Raw genomic sequence first — 15,834 nt, 5'->3', positions numbered from 1 at the left:
AGCGCGACGCACACTAGCCGAACGCTAGTGTGAACGTAGCCTAAGTGGTGGGATTTAATAGGCTTCCTGTCAGTAAAACACTGGTGGTGATCTCTCACACAGCAGCTGGCTGCATGTGTCTGTAAGTACACTCGCTATTATTCTCTATGGCCACAAGGTTTGGAAACCGCATTGTGCAGCCGTGGAGCATTATGGTGTGCAGAGTTTTGCATGAGTGCAGCCAGCTACAGTGCATGGGCTCTACCTGACCGGTTGAGATAATACACTGAACTGCATAAATATGCAAATATATAATGTATATTTATCTGTACATATGAGGGGTATTCAATATGTTATCTACTCCAGCATGTTTTGTCGGTGTTAAAAGCTGAGCTTTTCTTTGCGTGTTGATACACGTCTGGACATGCAACAAACATAGAAGTTCAGTCTGTTGAAAGCATTGAAAGTGACAGGATGGCAAGTGCAGTACAGTGCAGCTCTATAAAGAAAGTGAAGGATCTACATATATATACATACATGTATATAGCTTCAGTTTGTGATTAAACTCCTTACAAAGGATGAAGAAGCCTAAAGAAATCCATGAAAGGATGATTGTTGTATATGGTTATGATGCACCTTCCTACTACCAAGTAAAGTTTTGGATCAAGCAGTTTAAATGGGGTAGGGAATCAATTAAAAGTGAATCAGTTCAGAGCAACCTGTCAAAGCATCTTCGGAACATACATTTCCAGTTCACCAGTCCTGACAGCAACATGGAGGACGTCCTTCTTATCCTTATTGGGACCCTCCCATCTCCACCCCTCAGTGTTTTTCCTGTCCCAATGAGGATAGGAACTACGAGAGGAAGCTCCTATCCCTGGCTGCATCTGGCAGATCAGTGTGGATCGGCGGGGTCCAGCCTTTCCCTTCCTGCTATTAACCGATCTGTGGCCAACACCGTCCAATAGTGGGTCACTCAACCTACCTCAGTGAAGCAATGCTCCTGAGTTGCGAGCCGCTTCCCCCTGCCTGGCGGCTCTCTGCTCTGATGTCTGCCTCCGGCGTGCTGCAAGCCTGTGGGTATGCTGCAAGTCTGCCGGCACGCTTACGGCAACGTCCTTTCTGCAGGCCAGGCAGAGCACTTCTGGGTCGCAGCCTGTGTGCACTCCAGCGTGTGTTCCACGGTGGAATGCAGGAGAGATCTGGTGAGGACTTTAGCTTAGTATGGGTATCATATAAATAGGGTGTCCGTGTGTGTGTGTGTGTGTTGGCTGCCCTACTGCAAGCTAGTACGGGGCATGTGAGTAAGCTTGCACAGTGACACCCACTTAGCCCTTACCCTACACAAATAAACACATGGCATATACTCTGTGTATTCTACGGGGGAGCACCTATCTCGGCAACTCCAAAGGCGGATAACAAGAAATCAGGGAAAGTTGATAGCACATCTATCTGTAGCCTCAAACTACCAGAGATCTGGCAGAAAAACCTATGTGAACCCTGCACTTCAAAGATCATCAGAGATGAACAGACTTCTTTGCTGTCAGACATGAGGTCCATAGTAAGAGAGGAGGTCCAGTCATCAGTTTCCGGGATGGTATACTCATAGCTCTCAATCCGAATCCCAGGGAGGGTCCCGTAAAAGACCAAGGGAGACAGAAGTGTCCTCTGAAGACGAGATGTCGGATGAATCAGAGGAAGGGGAAGTGTTTACTGACCCACCAGAGGTAGGGAAGAGGTACCTCTTTTCCTCCAAGGACATGGATGAACTCCTCTGTGCAGTACAAACGTCATGCAGGTGGATGAAACCCCAAAACACCTATCCGTACAGGACGAGATGTTTGGGGGGTTACAATCCCAGAGAAATAAGGTATTCCCAGTCAACAACCACATTTGTTCTATGATCATGGGAGGATGCAGAGAAAAAACTGGTCATTCCGAGAGACTTTAAGCTTCGCCAACCCTTTGAACCTGAGAACGTCAAGGCTTGGGAGGACATCCCCAAGATAGATGTTCCGGTAGCCAGCGTGGCGAAGAGAACTTCAATCCCATTCGAAGATTCCTCCAGCTTAAAAGAACCCATGGACTGAAAGGCGGATAGTCTCCTAATAAGGACCTGGGAAACCTCGGCAGCCATAATCCGTGCGAACATCACAGCAACCTCGGTGACTCAATCCATGCACTTATGGGTCGATGACTTAGAGGAACATTTGAGATCTAAGATTTCATGGCTGACGCGTCAGCAGAATCTGTAGGATTCGCAGCCAAGGATGGGTCTTTGTCCATTGCTGCCAGAAGGGCCATCTGGTTAAAGACTTAGTTGGGGGACACTCAGTTCAAGAATAAACTCTGTTCCATTCCCTTCTCAGGCAACAAAGTGTTTGGGCCTGTTCTGGATGATATTATAGAAAAGGCTTCAGACAAAAATAAGGGCTTCTATGAGGAGAAACCAAAGAAATATCAGCCCTTTTGTAGGCTCCAAGCTAGCCAGAAGTCAGGCTATAAGGGGAAAGGTAAAACTGGATTTCAGAGAACATGGTCTAGAAGTCCTTCAGGTACTTCGGAATACCCTCCAGACCGACTGATGACACAGAGACAGATCTGACAGGTTCAGGCAAAAATGCAGATATATAACTTTGAAACAGTTAGGCCCCCATTGAACAATTTCTCCAGTCTCCCAATTGATGACAGGGTTGTGACGTTGCAACGTTGCAAATAAGGTATCCCCAACATCAACCCAGCAGGCAGATTTTCCAAGACAAAACAACTTATTTATTCAACATGAATAGAGCCCACCTTGAGTGAAAAAACGTCCGACACATAGAGAATCCCTTCCTTGATGAGAGAAGAGTCAATAGCGACCACTTTAATTGGAGACTTAAGCCTGACTGTCCCTATCTTGCATTGAGAAAGCAACCGAGAGTCAACCAAGTTGATGGACGAACCGCAGTCAACAAAAGCTGTAGAAAAAGGACAGTCGTCCACTAGAAGTTCCACTTGCAGCACAACTTTAGAAAATGAGGAAAATTGTACCTGAGGATCTGGATAGTCTCCTCGACAACTACCCAGACCTAGTCATTTCCCGCCACCTTGGTCGATGAAGGGCAAGAGGGACAGTCCTTGCTCCAGTGTCAAGACTCCCCACAATAAAAGCACAGCTGCTTCTCACGACGGCGTCTCCTATCGTTCTCCTTGAGGGTGACAGCGCCCAACTCCATGGCCTCAGATGAGGATGCAGCTTCACTCCCACTGGGGAACAACAGAGTTTCTAATTGCATCACCCCTCTCACCCACAACCTACGGTCCATACTGACATCCTGGGTCATGGCGTCCTCCAGAGCAGGGGTCCCCAACTCCAGTCCTCAAGGCCGACCAACATTTCATGTTTTCAGGATTTCCTTAGTCTTGCCCAGGTAATAATTGCATCACCTGTGCAATGGAAAGGAAATCCTGAAAACATGACCTGTTGGTGGGCCTTGAGGACTGGAGTTGGGGACCTCTGCTCCAGAGAGTCAGATTGTGGCATCTTTCAGGCGTTCAGAGATGTTCCTGCGCAACAAGCCCTGAAGGGCGGCATCGTTCCAGGAAACCTCAGTGGCCCAGCATCTTAACTCAGTACAGAACCACTCGGCCGAGTGCTTCCCCTGACAAACACTCATCACCATGTCCTCAGCCAGCCGCACACAATCAGGCCAACCACGACCAATCAGCGATACAGGCGCAGGATTTAGACACCGCTTCAGTGATTGGTTGCAGCCGGCCGTGAGCTACCAATCAGCAATATTGGCGTGTATTTAAACACCCCTTCGGTCATTGGTCGTGCCCGGCCGGCCGCGACCAATCAGCGACAGGCGCAGTCCGGCCGCGAATTGGCGCCAGATTTAAACCACACTTTGCTGATCGGCCAGCCGGGCGTGACCAATCGGCGATATTGGCGCAGAATTTAACCCCCACTCACAGTGCGATGTACATACATACATATTCTAGAATACCCGATGCGTTAGAATCGGGCCACCATCTAGTGAACTCATAATGACCTGGGGAATCAGAATGGTAGGTAAGTTTTAGCATTCATTGAACATGGTAAAATGTCATCATTTCTTCTGCGTTTACACTGTCCATGTGGCAAATGAAGATGTTAGACTTTTGAAAAAAAATGATGGGCACATAAATCTGACAGGGCCATAAGACTTATACCACGTTAAGTGAAGAAGTCGGTCTTGGTGAGGTCTGCAGTGTGAAATTAGATTCCTGGGCTTTACTTAAAATAAATTAAAATCTGTAAATATAAAAAAAAAATCTTTCTGTTTTACAATATTTCGAAAAAAGAAAATCTCCTTGGCAAAATTTTTACACGGAGACTGATCAGTGATGTGCAATACTGATCTGAGCACTGCAGCTGCAGGACGTGCACACGGAAGTGGCAACAATAAAAAAGTGGGGAAGGTGAGCGCGTTAAGGCTACGTTCACATTAGCGTTGCGCGCCGCTGCGTCGGCGACGCAACGCACGACGCACAAAAAATAGCGCGCAAACGCACGCAAAAACGCTGCGTTTTGCGACGCGTGCGTCGTTTTTTGACGAAAATCGGACGCACAAAAAATGAAACGACGCACGTGTCGGAAAACGCAACAAAAAAAACGCACGCGTCCCCCATGTTAAACATAGGGGCGCGTCGCCGCTGCGTCGCCGACGCAACAGCGACGCACATTAGCGGAACGCTAATGTGAACGTAGCCTAAGCTGAGAATGTATTTGTGGATGGGGTAAGGAGAGGGTTGGGGGGCCAGAACAGGGATTGGGACTTTGTCTTCTGCTGCGATCAGAGTTGAGACACTAAGAACAGACAGCAGGTTATGAAACACTCCTAGGTGTTGAGTAGAAATGGTCTGCTGTCAGGGGCAGAAATCCTCTTTTCTTGGTGTCCTTGCTATTAAGACTGTGGAGACCTGTGTGTCGTAACCAATCCCGTAATGAAACAGGCAATCCTAGGTGGGTTGAACAGGTCGGTCACAGTTTATTAATTACATCAGCAGAGAAGGGCAATTACATTTCGTAACGGGCGGCACGCGCCTAGCTCCTGTCCACGATCGACAGGCGAGTTGGCCCAATGAGTGGTTACGAACCTTTGCCCTCTTCTGCTTCTTCTATAATCTACAAGGGACTCCGACCCCCACCCATCAACATTAGGGCCTGTTCAACCCAGTCCTGTAAGCCAGACAAGAAAATATTGAGGCCAATGTCCATCAGGTGAAGTCCGTCCGGTCTTAGTAGTGTTGTGTTATCCCTTTGCAGCTGGTGGTGATGAATTGCTATACCGCATCTTCCTCTTACAAATTTTCCAATCCGAGCATTGAATTTCTTCCTTGTGCGCTCTATGGCTTTTTTATCTCTTGAGCCACGCCAGATGGCCCGTGGTTTCATCTCTGACCACACCAGTATCATATTCGCGAATAAACAGCTGAAACGTTCGATGTCTGTTGTCATCCATTTACACAGATCTGCCACCTTTTGCTTGCCTAGATCGTTACCACCCACGTGTAACACTATTATCCCCAGCATTTCGCCTTTCTTGATATGTTAACCATCTCTTTGAACACCTGATTCCATTAGAGGCCTCTTATACCCTTCCAGTTAACTTCTAGGCCCGGGAAGCCAAGATTTCTTCCTCCCGGCCGCAGTTTGGCCCTTTTTTCCGCCCAATACACATAGGAATGTCCTACCACCCAAACTTCTATTTCTGTAAGAGATAAAATTTGTTAATTCAGCAAATCAGGTCTTATGTATCTGCCAAAGCATGGGGATTTCCATCGACCAATTCTCTGCACCTCAGCCTCCGACACTCCTGCCCGGAACAAATGTATTCTGTACTCCTTTGGATTAGCACCTTTTTTTCAAAGCATAGCTTGAAAGTTGCCTGGAATTGGTACATGGTCAGAGAGGACCCATCTGTATGAGTGAGTGTTAGGAGTCGAGTTTCCTCTGCTGCACTGGGGGAATCTCGATCCGTCTCCGCTGCGGTCTCCCATTCTTCTCCAGCCGCGGTGGAGTCTGCTCAGCAGGGACGTCGATCCCAGCGTCTCACTCAGTCTGACTCTGTGCGAAGAGTTACTGCTGCTTTTCCTGCTTCTGCCATTGAAGCCAGTGCTTGGCAGCGGCGAGTGGACGTTTCTGGATCTAAGTCCTGCTTTTCTCTGTCTGAGCATGCCCAGGGCAGGATCTCCCGTTGGAGATCAAGGGTCACATGCTCAGGTATTGCAGCACATCCCATTGGTCCTCTTGGCAGGTCCTGAAAGGGCAAAACTTCTGGAGCTGCTTCCTGTGCTGCTACTATATAAACTGCGCATGACCGCACGGCCATGCGCTAGTATTGTCTTGTAAATATGTGTGTGTGTGTTGTGAGTGAAAGTCGCTCTTTAAATAACCCTCCCTATTGAATGTCTGTTCGCGGAAGGTGTATGTTTGCTATCTAGCGCCCGACTTATCCAACCGCACGAAACACACATTACAGCTACCAGTTGCTGTGTCCGCCAGTACGGCGCCGTGCGCTTGCTCTGCGCTTTCCTGACCCAAGCCTGGGTGGTTAGTGGCGTCCGTCAGTGCGGCACCGCACGCACTCTTGTGCCTTTATATTATTATTTATGTTCCTCTGACACACCCAGTTGCGGTGTTGTGCCAGCAAGTGTCTAATCGGACTTCAATCCTGTGTAGGGGTTGAGTCCGCTGACTTCTTGCTCGCGCTTTATGTGCGGTACTGCGGTCTTGTGACGCAACAGGATCGCTTCCTTCACGCAGGGTGAAGTTAACCCATGTGTGTATACTTAGTACCGCCATATAGTCCGTCTTACTAGCAGCAGGGTCTTTTACCTGCACGGTGGACCTCGGACTGCGAACGCACCTAGTTTCTTATTATCTATACTTGGTGCGTTCCGCCGGTCCTTAACATAATACTAGCGCCAAGTTCTGGCTAGTAAATGATGGACGATCAGCGTTCACAGCGGTACATCCAGCAGCTGGAGGGAAGGTTGGCGGCTCTTGAGCGTTCAACCTAAGCTGTGGATGTCACTGCTGTCGCTGTTAAGGCTGCTAGTGTTGCTGCAGCCACCTTGTCCACTGCCGCTCCTGTCCCGACTCTAACTCGCCTCCCGCTTCCAGAGAAATTCTCTGGTGACAGTAAGTCTTGTAGGGGTTTCGTGAGTCAGTGCTCTATCCATCTTGAGCTTCTGGCCTCTCGTTTCCCTACAGAGCGGGCTAAGGTGGGATTTATAGTGTCTCTTCTATCGGACAGGGCGTTGGAATGGGCTACACCGCTATGGGAGCGTAACGATCATGTGGTACAGAGTGCTCCGTTGTTTCTGAGCACTCTGAAACAGGTCTTTTTAGGACCTCGTGTCACCCATGATACGGCGCTCCAATTGTTGGCATTGACTCAGGGCTCGTCCTTGGTCAGTCATTTTGCCGTCCACTTCCGCACCTTAGCATCTGAGCTGGAGTGGTCGGATAAAGCTCTCATTCCAATATTTTGGAGGGGGCTGGCTGACCACGTTAAGGACGCCCTGGCCACTAGGGAGATTCCCGCCACACTGGAGGAATTAATAACTCTATCCACTCGTATTGATCTCCGTTTTCACGAGCGGAGGTTAGAACGAGCCCAGTGTAGGCAGAGGTTTCGGCTGGCTCCCACCTTCGCCAAACCTTTGGAATCTCCAGACCAGGCTCCTGAGCGCCATGAGCCTGTGGTAGAGTCACGAGCGGGATCTAAGTCCCAGACCGCTCGTGCACTCCAGATTTGTCATCTTTGCCAACAGTCAGGACATCTTGCCTCCAGATGTCTCCAGCGGTCGAGGAAACGTCAGCGTCTAGTGGTAGTTGGTGGAGGTGCACTAGACACGGCGACGTTTGCCTCCAAATTGTCCTTTAAGGGGACAATAACGTTGGGCTCATCCTCTCACTCGGTAGAACTCTGCGTGGATTCTGGGGCGGAGGGCAATTTTATGTCTTCAGCCTTCGCCCAACGTCACGCAATTCCTCTGGTCATGCTATCTCAACCAGTAACGGTACGAGTGGTGAATGGGTCGACACTGCCCGCACAGATTACACATCAAACTATCCCTTTTACTCTGTCCATGTCACCATCTCATCAGGAGGTTATATCTCTACTCGTCATTCCTGAGGGAATTGATGAGGTTCTCTTAGGGATACCTTGGTTACGGTACCACTCTCCTCACATCGAGTGGTCCTCAGGCAGAATTCTGGGATGGGGTGAATCTTGTGGGAACAGGTGTCATCGAGAGTGCGTTCAGGTTGCTACTACAGAGGTACCCGTAGATCTTTCCTCTCTCCCCAAGCAATATTGGTCTTATGCAGACGTGTTCTCCAAAAAGGCAGCGGAGACCCTTCCGCCCCATCGCCCCTATGACTGTCCTATTGATCTCTTGCCTGGTGCTGAGCCTCCCCGGGGTCGAGTCTATCCATTATCTCTCCCGGAAACGGAGGCAATGTCTCAGTACATTCAAGAGAATTTGGCAAGAGGGTTCATCAGGAAGTCAGTGTCACCTGCTGGGGCAGGGTTCTTTTTCGTGCAGAAAAAGAGTGGAGAACTACGTCCATGCATAGACTACAGGGGTCTTAATGCTATCACAGTTAAGAACAAGTACCCTTTGCCTTTGATATCTGAGCTTTTCGATAGGCTTCGGGGAGCTAGAGTGTTTACTAAATTAGATCTGCGGGGTGCTTATAACCTGATTCGCATCCGTGAGGGGGACGAATGGAAAACGGCATTTAACACCAGAGATGGGCACTATGAGTATCTGGTGATGCCCTTCGGGCTCTGTAATGCACCTGCCGTTTTCCAAGACTTTGTCAACGACATCTTCCGGGATATGCTTTCCACCTCGGTTGTAGTCTATCTGGATGATATCCTCATCTTTTCTCCAGATATTGACTCCCACCGGAGAGATGTTGGCAGAGTCTTCGACCTCCTACGGGCAAACTCTCTTTATGCGAAGTTGGAGAAGTGTGTGTTTGAGCAGGAGTCCTTACCTTTCCTGGGCTATATCATCTCCGCCCAGGGATTGGCTATGGATCCTGCCAAGCTACAGGCTGTGATGGACTGGCAAGAGCCCCATTCTCTTAAAGCGGTGCAGCGCTTTATGGGGTTCATAAACTATTACCGCCAGTTCATTCCCCACTTCTCAACTCTGGTAGGTCCCTTGGTGGCCCTCACCAAGAAGAGAGCGAATCCCAAATTGTGGTCGGAAGAGGTCTCCAAGGCCTTCACTTCTATTAAGTCCCACTTTGCTAGCGCTCCCATCTTACATCCTCCCGACGTGGATAAGCCATTCCTAATGGAGGTGGATGCCTCGTCCGTTGGTGCTGGAGCAGTCCTCTATCAAAAGGATGCTCAAGGTCGGAAGCATCCATGCTTCTTCTCTAAGACCTTCACGCCAGCGGAGAGAAACTACTCCATCGGGGACAGGGAGTTGCTAGCAATGAAGTTGGCCTTTTCGGAGTGGAGACACCTTCTGGAGGGTGCGCGGTTTCCCTTCCAAGTTTACACGCACCACAAAAATTTGGTCTATTTACAAACAGCCCAGCGGCTAAATTCTCGCCAGGCCAGATGGTCCCTGTTCTTCTCCCGGTTCCACTTTTCCCTTCATTATCTCGCCGGGGAGAAGAATATCCGTGCTGACGCTCTCTCTCGCTCCCTTATGTCAACTGAGGAGGAGGAAGAGGAGCCTCGGCTTATTGTCCCTTCCGAGAGCCTGAGAACCGTAGCGCCGGTTTCGCTAGAGTCTGTGCCTCCGGGCAAGACTTTTGTGCCCATTAATTTGCGACCGGAGGTTCTCTCTTGGGCTCATTCGTCCAGGGTGGGTGGACACTTTGGGACAAAGAGGACATCTGAGCTACTGGCGAGGACGTACTGGTGGCCGCATATGGTCCGGGATGTCAGGGATTATATTCTGGCGTGTGTCTCCTGCGCCAAAAATAAATCTCCGCGTCAAAGGCCAGCTGGGTTGCTCTATCCCTTGCCGGTGGCAGATAGGCCCTGGGAGATGGTCGGGATGGACTTTGTTGTGGGTTTACCCAAGTCTCGCGGCTGTACCATCATTTGGGTCATCACCGATCATTTCTCAAAAATGGTGCATTTGGTGCCGCTACCACGGTTACCTTCTGCACGGGCCTTGGCAGCGTTGTTCATCAAACACATCTTCCGCCTACATGGTATGCCTGACAAAATTGTCAGTGACCGGGGTCCCCAGTTTGTGTCTCGGTTCTGGAGAGAGCTTTGTCGTCTTCTCAGTATTGAGTTGAATCTCTCTTCCGCTTATCATCCCGAAACGAATGGGTTGGTAGAGAGGGCCAACCAGACCTTGGTCACATACCTGCGACATTTTGTTTCAGCCAGGCAGGATGACTGGGCATCCTTGCTATCATGGGCAGAGTTTGCATTGAACAACGCCGTAGCCGACTCCACTGGACAAACCCAATTCCTCCTCAACTATGGTCAGCATCCACGGGTACCTGTGCCTATGCCCGTGTCTTCCGCCGACTCCAGGGTGGCAGACTGGGCTGTGGAGGCACGGGATATTTGGGACCGCACTCAGGATGCCATTCGGGCCTCTAAGGAGAGAATGAGGTCCTCCGCTGATGCTCATCGGCGCCCCGCTCCGACCTTTGCTCCTGGCGACTTGGTGTGGCTCTCCGCCCGTAACATCAGGCTGCGAGTTGAGTCCACTAAATTTGCTCCTCGCTACTTGGGTCCGTTCAAGGTCCTCGAGCAGGTTAATCCTGTGGTCTATCGTTTGGCCCTTCCGCCACGCCTGGGTATCACCGACACCTTTCATGTGTCCCTCTTGAAACCTGTGTATATGTCCCGGTTTTCCGAGTCATCTGTTGGGACATCGGGTTCGTCTACGGACGATTATGAGCTGAATGCTATTTTGGGGTGCAAGGTGGTACATGGCAAAAAATGTTATTTGGTTGACTGGAAGGGTTATGGCCCCGAGGACAGGTCCTGGGAGCCTGTTGAGTACATTCGGGCCCCGCAGCTCATTGCTGCCTTCGAACGTGGCGAGGCCCAAGGAGGGGGGGGGCCCTAGGAGGGGGGGTAATGTTAGGAGTCGAGTTTCCTCTGCTGCACTGGGGGAATCTCGATCAGTCTCCGCTGCAGTCTCCCATTCTTCTCCAGCCGCGGTGGAGTCTGCTCAGCAGGGACGTCGATCCCAGCGTCTCGCTCAGTCTGACTCTGTGCGAAGAGTTACTGCTGCTTTTCCTGCTTCTGCCATTGAAGCCAGTGCTTGGCAGCGGCGAGTGGACGTTTCTGGATCTAAGTCCTGCTTTTCTCTGTCTCAGCATGCCCAGGGCAGGATCTCCCGTTGGAGATCGAGGGTCACATGCTCAGGTATTGCAGCACATCCCATTGGTCCTCTTGGCAGGTCCTGAAAGGGCAAAACTTCTGGAGCTGCTTCCTGTGCTGCTACTATATAAACTGTGCATGACCGCACGGCCATGCGCTAGTATTGTCTTGTAAATATGTGTGTGTGTTGTGAGTGAAAGTCGCTCTTTAAATAACCCTCCCTATTGAATATCTGTTCGCGGAAGGTGTATGTTTGCTATCTAGCGCCCGACTTATCCAACAGCACGAAACACACATTACAGCTACCAGTTGCTGTGTCCGCCAGTACGGCGCCGTGCGCTTGCTCTGCGCTTTCCTGACCCAAGCCTGGGTGGTTAGTGGCGTCCGTCAGTGCGGCACCGCACGCACTCTTGTGCCTTTATATTATTATTTATGTTCCTCTGACACACCCAGTTGCGGTGTTGTGCCAGCAAGTGTCTAATCGGACTTCAATCCTGTGTAGGGGTTGAGTCCGCTGACTTCTTGCTCGCGCTTTATGTGCGGTACTGCGGTCTTGTGACACAACAGGATCGCTTCCTTCACGCAAGGTGAAGTTAACCCATGTGTGTATACTTAGTACCGCCATATAGTCCGTCTTACTAGCAGCAGGGTCTTTTACCTGCATGGTGGACCTCGGACTGCGAACGCACCTAGTTTCTTATTATCTATACTTGGTGCGTTCCGCCGGTCCTTAACAGTGAGGAAAAATAAAAATCTGCCCGCGTGTCTTAATCCGGCGCATCTTATGACTATTTTTAACAGGCATACTGGGCCATCTGCAGAGTTAACCAGGAACCATGCACCCCTACCGGTGGGGTCGCACTTGGATTTCCTCACCCGAATGCGCAGAGCGTTATTGCATATGACTATGTCCTCGTTAATTAGGCCTCCTTCCTTCCGCTTTTTTTGACCGTGGTAGTAATTTGCTAATGCGCAGTGCTCCAAGAAAGGCGATCGCAAAAGCTGCGGATACGAGGACCACCTTGTATTGTGATGTGCAGACTGATGGGGCTATAAAAATAATGTAATGCAATAGTCTCAGTGAAATGGGCGGCGGCATTCCTGGCTCGGTTTAAGCCTTTCCCATCCTTTAATGGCTTGTTTAATGATAAAGACCTTTGTTATGTCGGCCCATCCCATTAGCTGAAAGAAAAAGGCTAACCCCGATTATTTACGTTGCACAGACATCCCCGATGCCCCGCTTTCCTTCAGCCGCACTAGAAATTCCGCCGTCACGGCACCTCTTGTTCAGTCGCATTTATCGACTGGCCTACCCTGAATTAATTTGCACCAATTCTCCAAAGCCTTACCATAAACCTGCCAAGTAGCTGGCAAAACGGAGGCACGAATTAAAGGCATCAGCGATTGGCCACTGTGTCCCATAGGGATGGTGGACACTGAATACCCTGGGGTTGCGCTTTGGTATGCTGGATTCTGAAAGCCTGCCAATCGGAAAATAAAAGTGAGTTAATGATATTGTCTTCTACTTCTGCAAGAACAGTGGCTCTACACCAAATATTGTTTTCCAGGCATAACAGCGGCTGACAGATCCGCCGATGGACGTTAACAATATGTACTTTTTATTTTCCTAGCCTAAATCGTTGGCCCAATATCTTGCAATATTAGGACAAAGAACCTCATGTTTAAAAAGGGAGATCCGACCAGTTTCAGCTGGTACAACTGTCTATGCATCTATACCGATCGTAAAAATTCCTTTAGGAGGGGCATGAGGGGTTTGGGAGCTGAAAGTCAGGAATGCAGCAAGAAGCAATAAAAGCTCTTCTACACCCATTGAAAAGAAAAGCTAAACCCTGAAGTGAAGGGGGGCCAACGCCCACCCTATATGTGCTGGCAGAGAAACTAAACTTATTATATACATTTTCCTCACATATACACAATGTCATATGACCGCTGCAGCCTTCACAGTTCTGCCCAAATGTATGGCAGGAGACTGGCGGGGGACACGGGGCTGAGAGTGAAGGAGCGATACTGGACAGGGGGGTAAGTAGAGGGTTTTTTTTGCAACTTGTGCAGCCCCCTGAGGCCATTCAGAATGGGTGTCCAGTAGTCGGCAATCCCGTTACAGCTGTATAACCATATTACAGAAGCTTTCGACAGGTTCATTTTTCAAGAAAATTTGTTTAATGTCCTCTTAAATTTTAGAAACAATCCGCCAGATGATAAAGATTAAATCTGAGGTTTCCTCACAAAGGAAGTGAAGTACCTGAGAAAGAGATCTAGAGTTTATCTACCCACATGATCATCTTTCCATTTCTAACAATCACAACACAGAAGAAAAATATAAAAAGTCCCCAACGATGTGTATTTTTCTCTTCTGCGGCTTCTTAAATTTTCTTTTTTTTTACCTGTAGTATTAGTATCACATGCATACATTATATTCTGGGCATTTACCAGAAGTTACGGGATGAATTACTCACCACGATGCTAACGGGTTTCTTATAGTACTTCAAACCTGACCCTAATAACCCTAACCACTCTTCAGTTACACGGAGAACCTGAAGAACTTGAGGCACCACCTTATCATGGTGGAGCTGTATCCACCCTTAAAGAGTTCTCCAGTGAAAGCACGCCATCACCTATCTGCCAGGTAGGAATTGTCAAGTCAAAACGGCAATATGGAGTTGTTGAGCACCAAGGGCTAACAGTTGATGTATGACCAAACCATAAATACTTGCAACTGAATCCAAACAGAAATGTGCCCAAAATCGGCACATCAATTTTTAGGGAAATTTGCTGAAGTCTATCAAAGGCCCCCGAAGGTGACACTGGAAAGACGGCTGATATAATTAAATGGCGGCCACTTCTTCGATTATCTGGCTGCATTAATCAAAGGGTTTCTTCAACAAAGAGAAGCTTTTTTTGTAAATGAAGTCGTATATGTCCAATATTTGGTCAAAGAAGAAATGCATCTTGGCTGTCAGATCTGCTCAAGTGGGGGACCTTCTCTATGAAGTCCATGTGCCCTAAAAAACAATATGGCTATGAGTTGTTGCCTTTAGACAATCCCACCTAAGAGTCAGAATTCGGGCCATTAAAGTTGGGATGCAGCTGCCAATGACCTTCCGATGTTGGTCTTCTGCTCATGTTATGGTGCGTAAGCTAAAATGTTCAACATCTGTAGTGCTGAAAGGGCTCAGGAAATTTAACGCTGAGGCCAGAAATAAGGGCTTGAAGCCAGTGCTCACCTTCCTGAGCCGCTCTCTGCCGCAGAGCCTCGACCAGGGAATCAGACATCGCTTCAGGGGCTCCTTGACAAAATCTTCCATGTGTACGCCAGGGAAAAGAGGAAGTTACTGGCCCAGACACCTGGATTTAACCCCTGTAGGTGTGGCCATAGGAACCTTGCCCTTTAAGAATCATTGGCCGGCTGGGGCATCACAATTAGTGCATCACCAAGGAGAGTGGTGCGAGGGGGTAACTGGGCACTGACGGTATTTTAGTGGCATCTGTTATATGGGCTCCACAGTCAGAGATGCGCTCCTTATGCAGTACCGCGCCTGCCAGCCTGGGACTTATCCTTGCAGTACTGTAGATGTAAGATGATATGCGGGAACTCGCTTCTCATTGCATCATACATGGTGGATGTGATTCTTGAGGTCAGCCAGGCAGTGATACGATACAAACAGAAACCGATCTCCCTGGAAATCTCCAGGTTGTGACTCGCGTGTTCTGTCATCCGGCCAAAACGCTTTTCCTTGGAACTGAAATATTACAACCTAGCTACGATGTGCAGAATTTTAAAGTTCCGACTTTTCAGCCCAGGTCATCATTATGTGCCGATTCCTCGGTTATTTTTTATGAATCCCGTGAAAAGTTGGGGTGGCTCAGCGGCTAGCACTATAGCATTACTGGGAGTCCTGGGTTCAAATCTCACCAAAGTCAAAATCTGCATGGAGTTTTTTATGTTCTCAATGTATTTGCGTGGGCTTCCTCCAGTTTCCTCCCACAGTGTATGAACATATCTATAGACCAATTTGGAATTTAGATTCTGGATAGGGACAGGGGTGCATGCAAGTGATGATAATCTTTGTACAGCGCTGATGAATAGGTTAGCGCTATAGATATGTAAATGACTGACAGATTACTGTATCTAACATCACAGTATGCAATTAACTCCTTTACTTTATCTTATCCCAGAAAAACTAATGAAATTTAGACCAATTTCCTCCTACATGAAAAAAATATCCATCTGAATAAACCCTATTTCGGATTTATTTACCAATAATGTGCCCATGCCAAAATTGTGATACCCCAAACTGTTTAAGTAAATCACCCTCATAGACACACTGGAACACCCTAGAAACAAACAGGACTGCCCAGATTCACCTTTTTTATGTCTAGCTGTCAGGATTGTCACACAAAATTCAGGACCATTGGGAGCACTGGACAACCCCAAGGTGTATAAATAAAAAAAAAATCTATACTCCCCTCCAGGAGC

This window comes from Ranitomeya imitator, chromosome 7 (assembly GCF_032444005.1).
Source record: "Ranitomeya imitator isolate aRanImi1 chromosome 7, aRanImi1.pri, whole genome shotgun sequence".
NCBI classification, from domain to species: Eukaryota; Metazoa; Chordata; class Amphibia; order Anura; family Dendrobatidae; genus Ranitomeya; species Ranitomeya imitator.
This window is presented reverse-complemented; position numbering follows the sequence as displayed.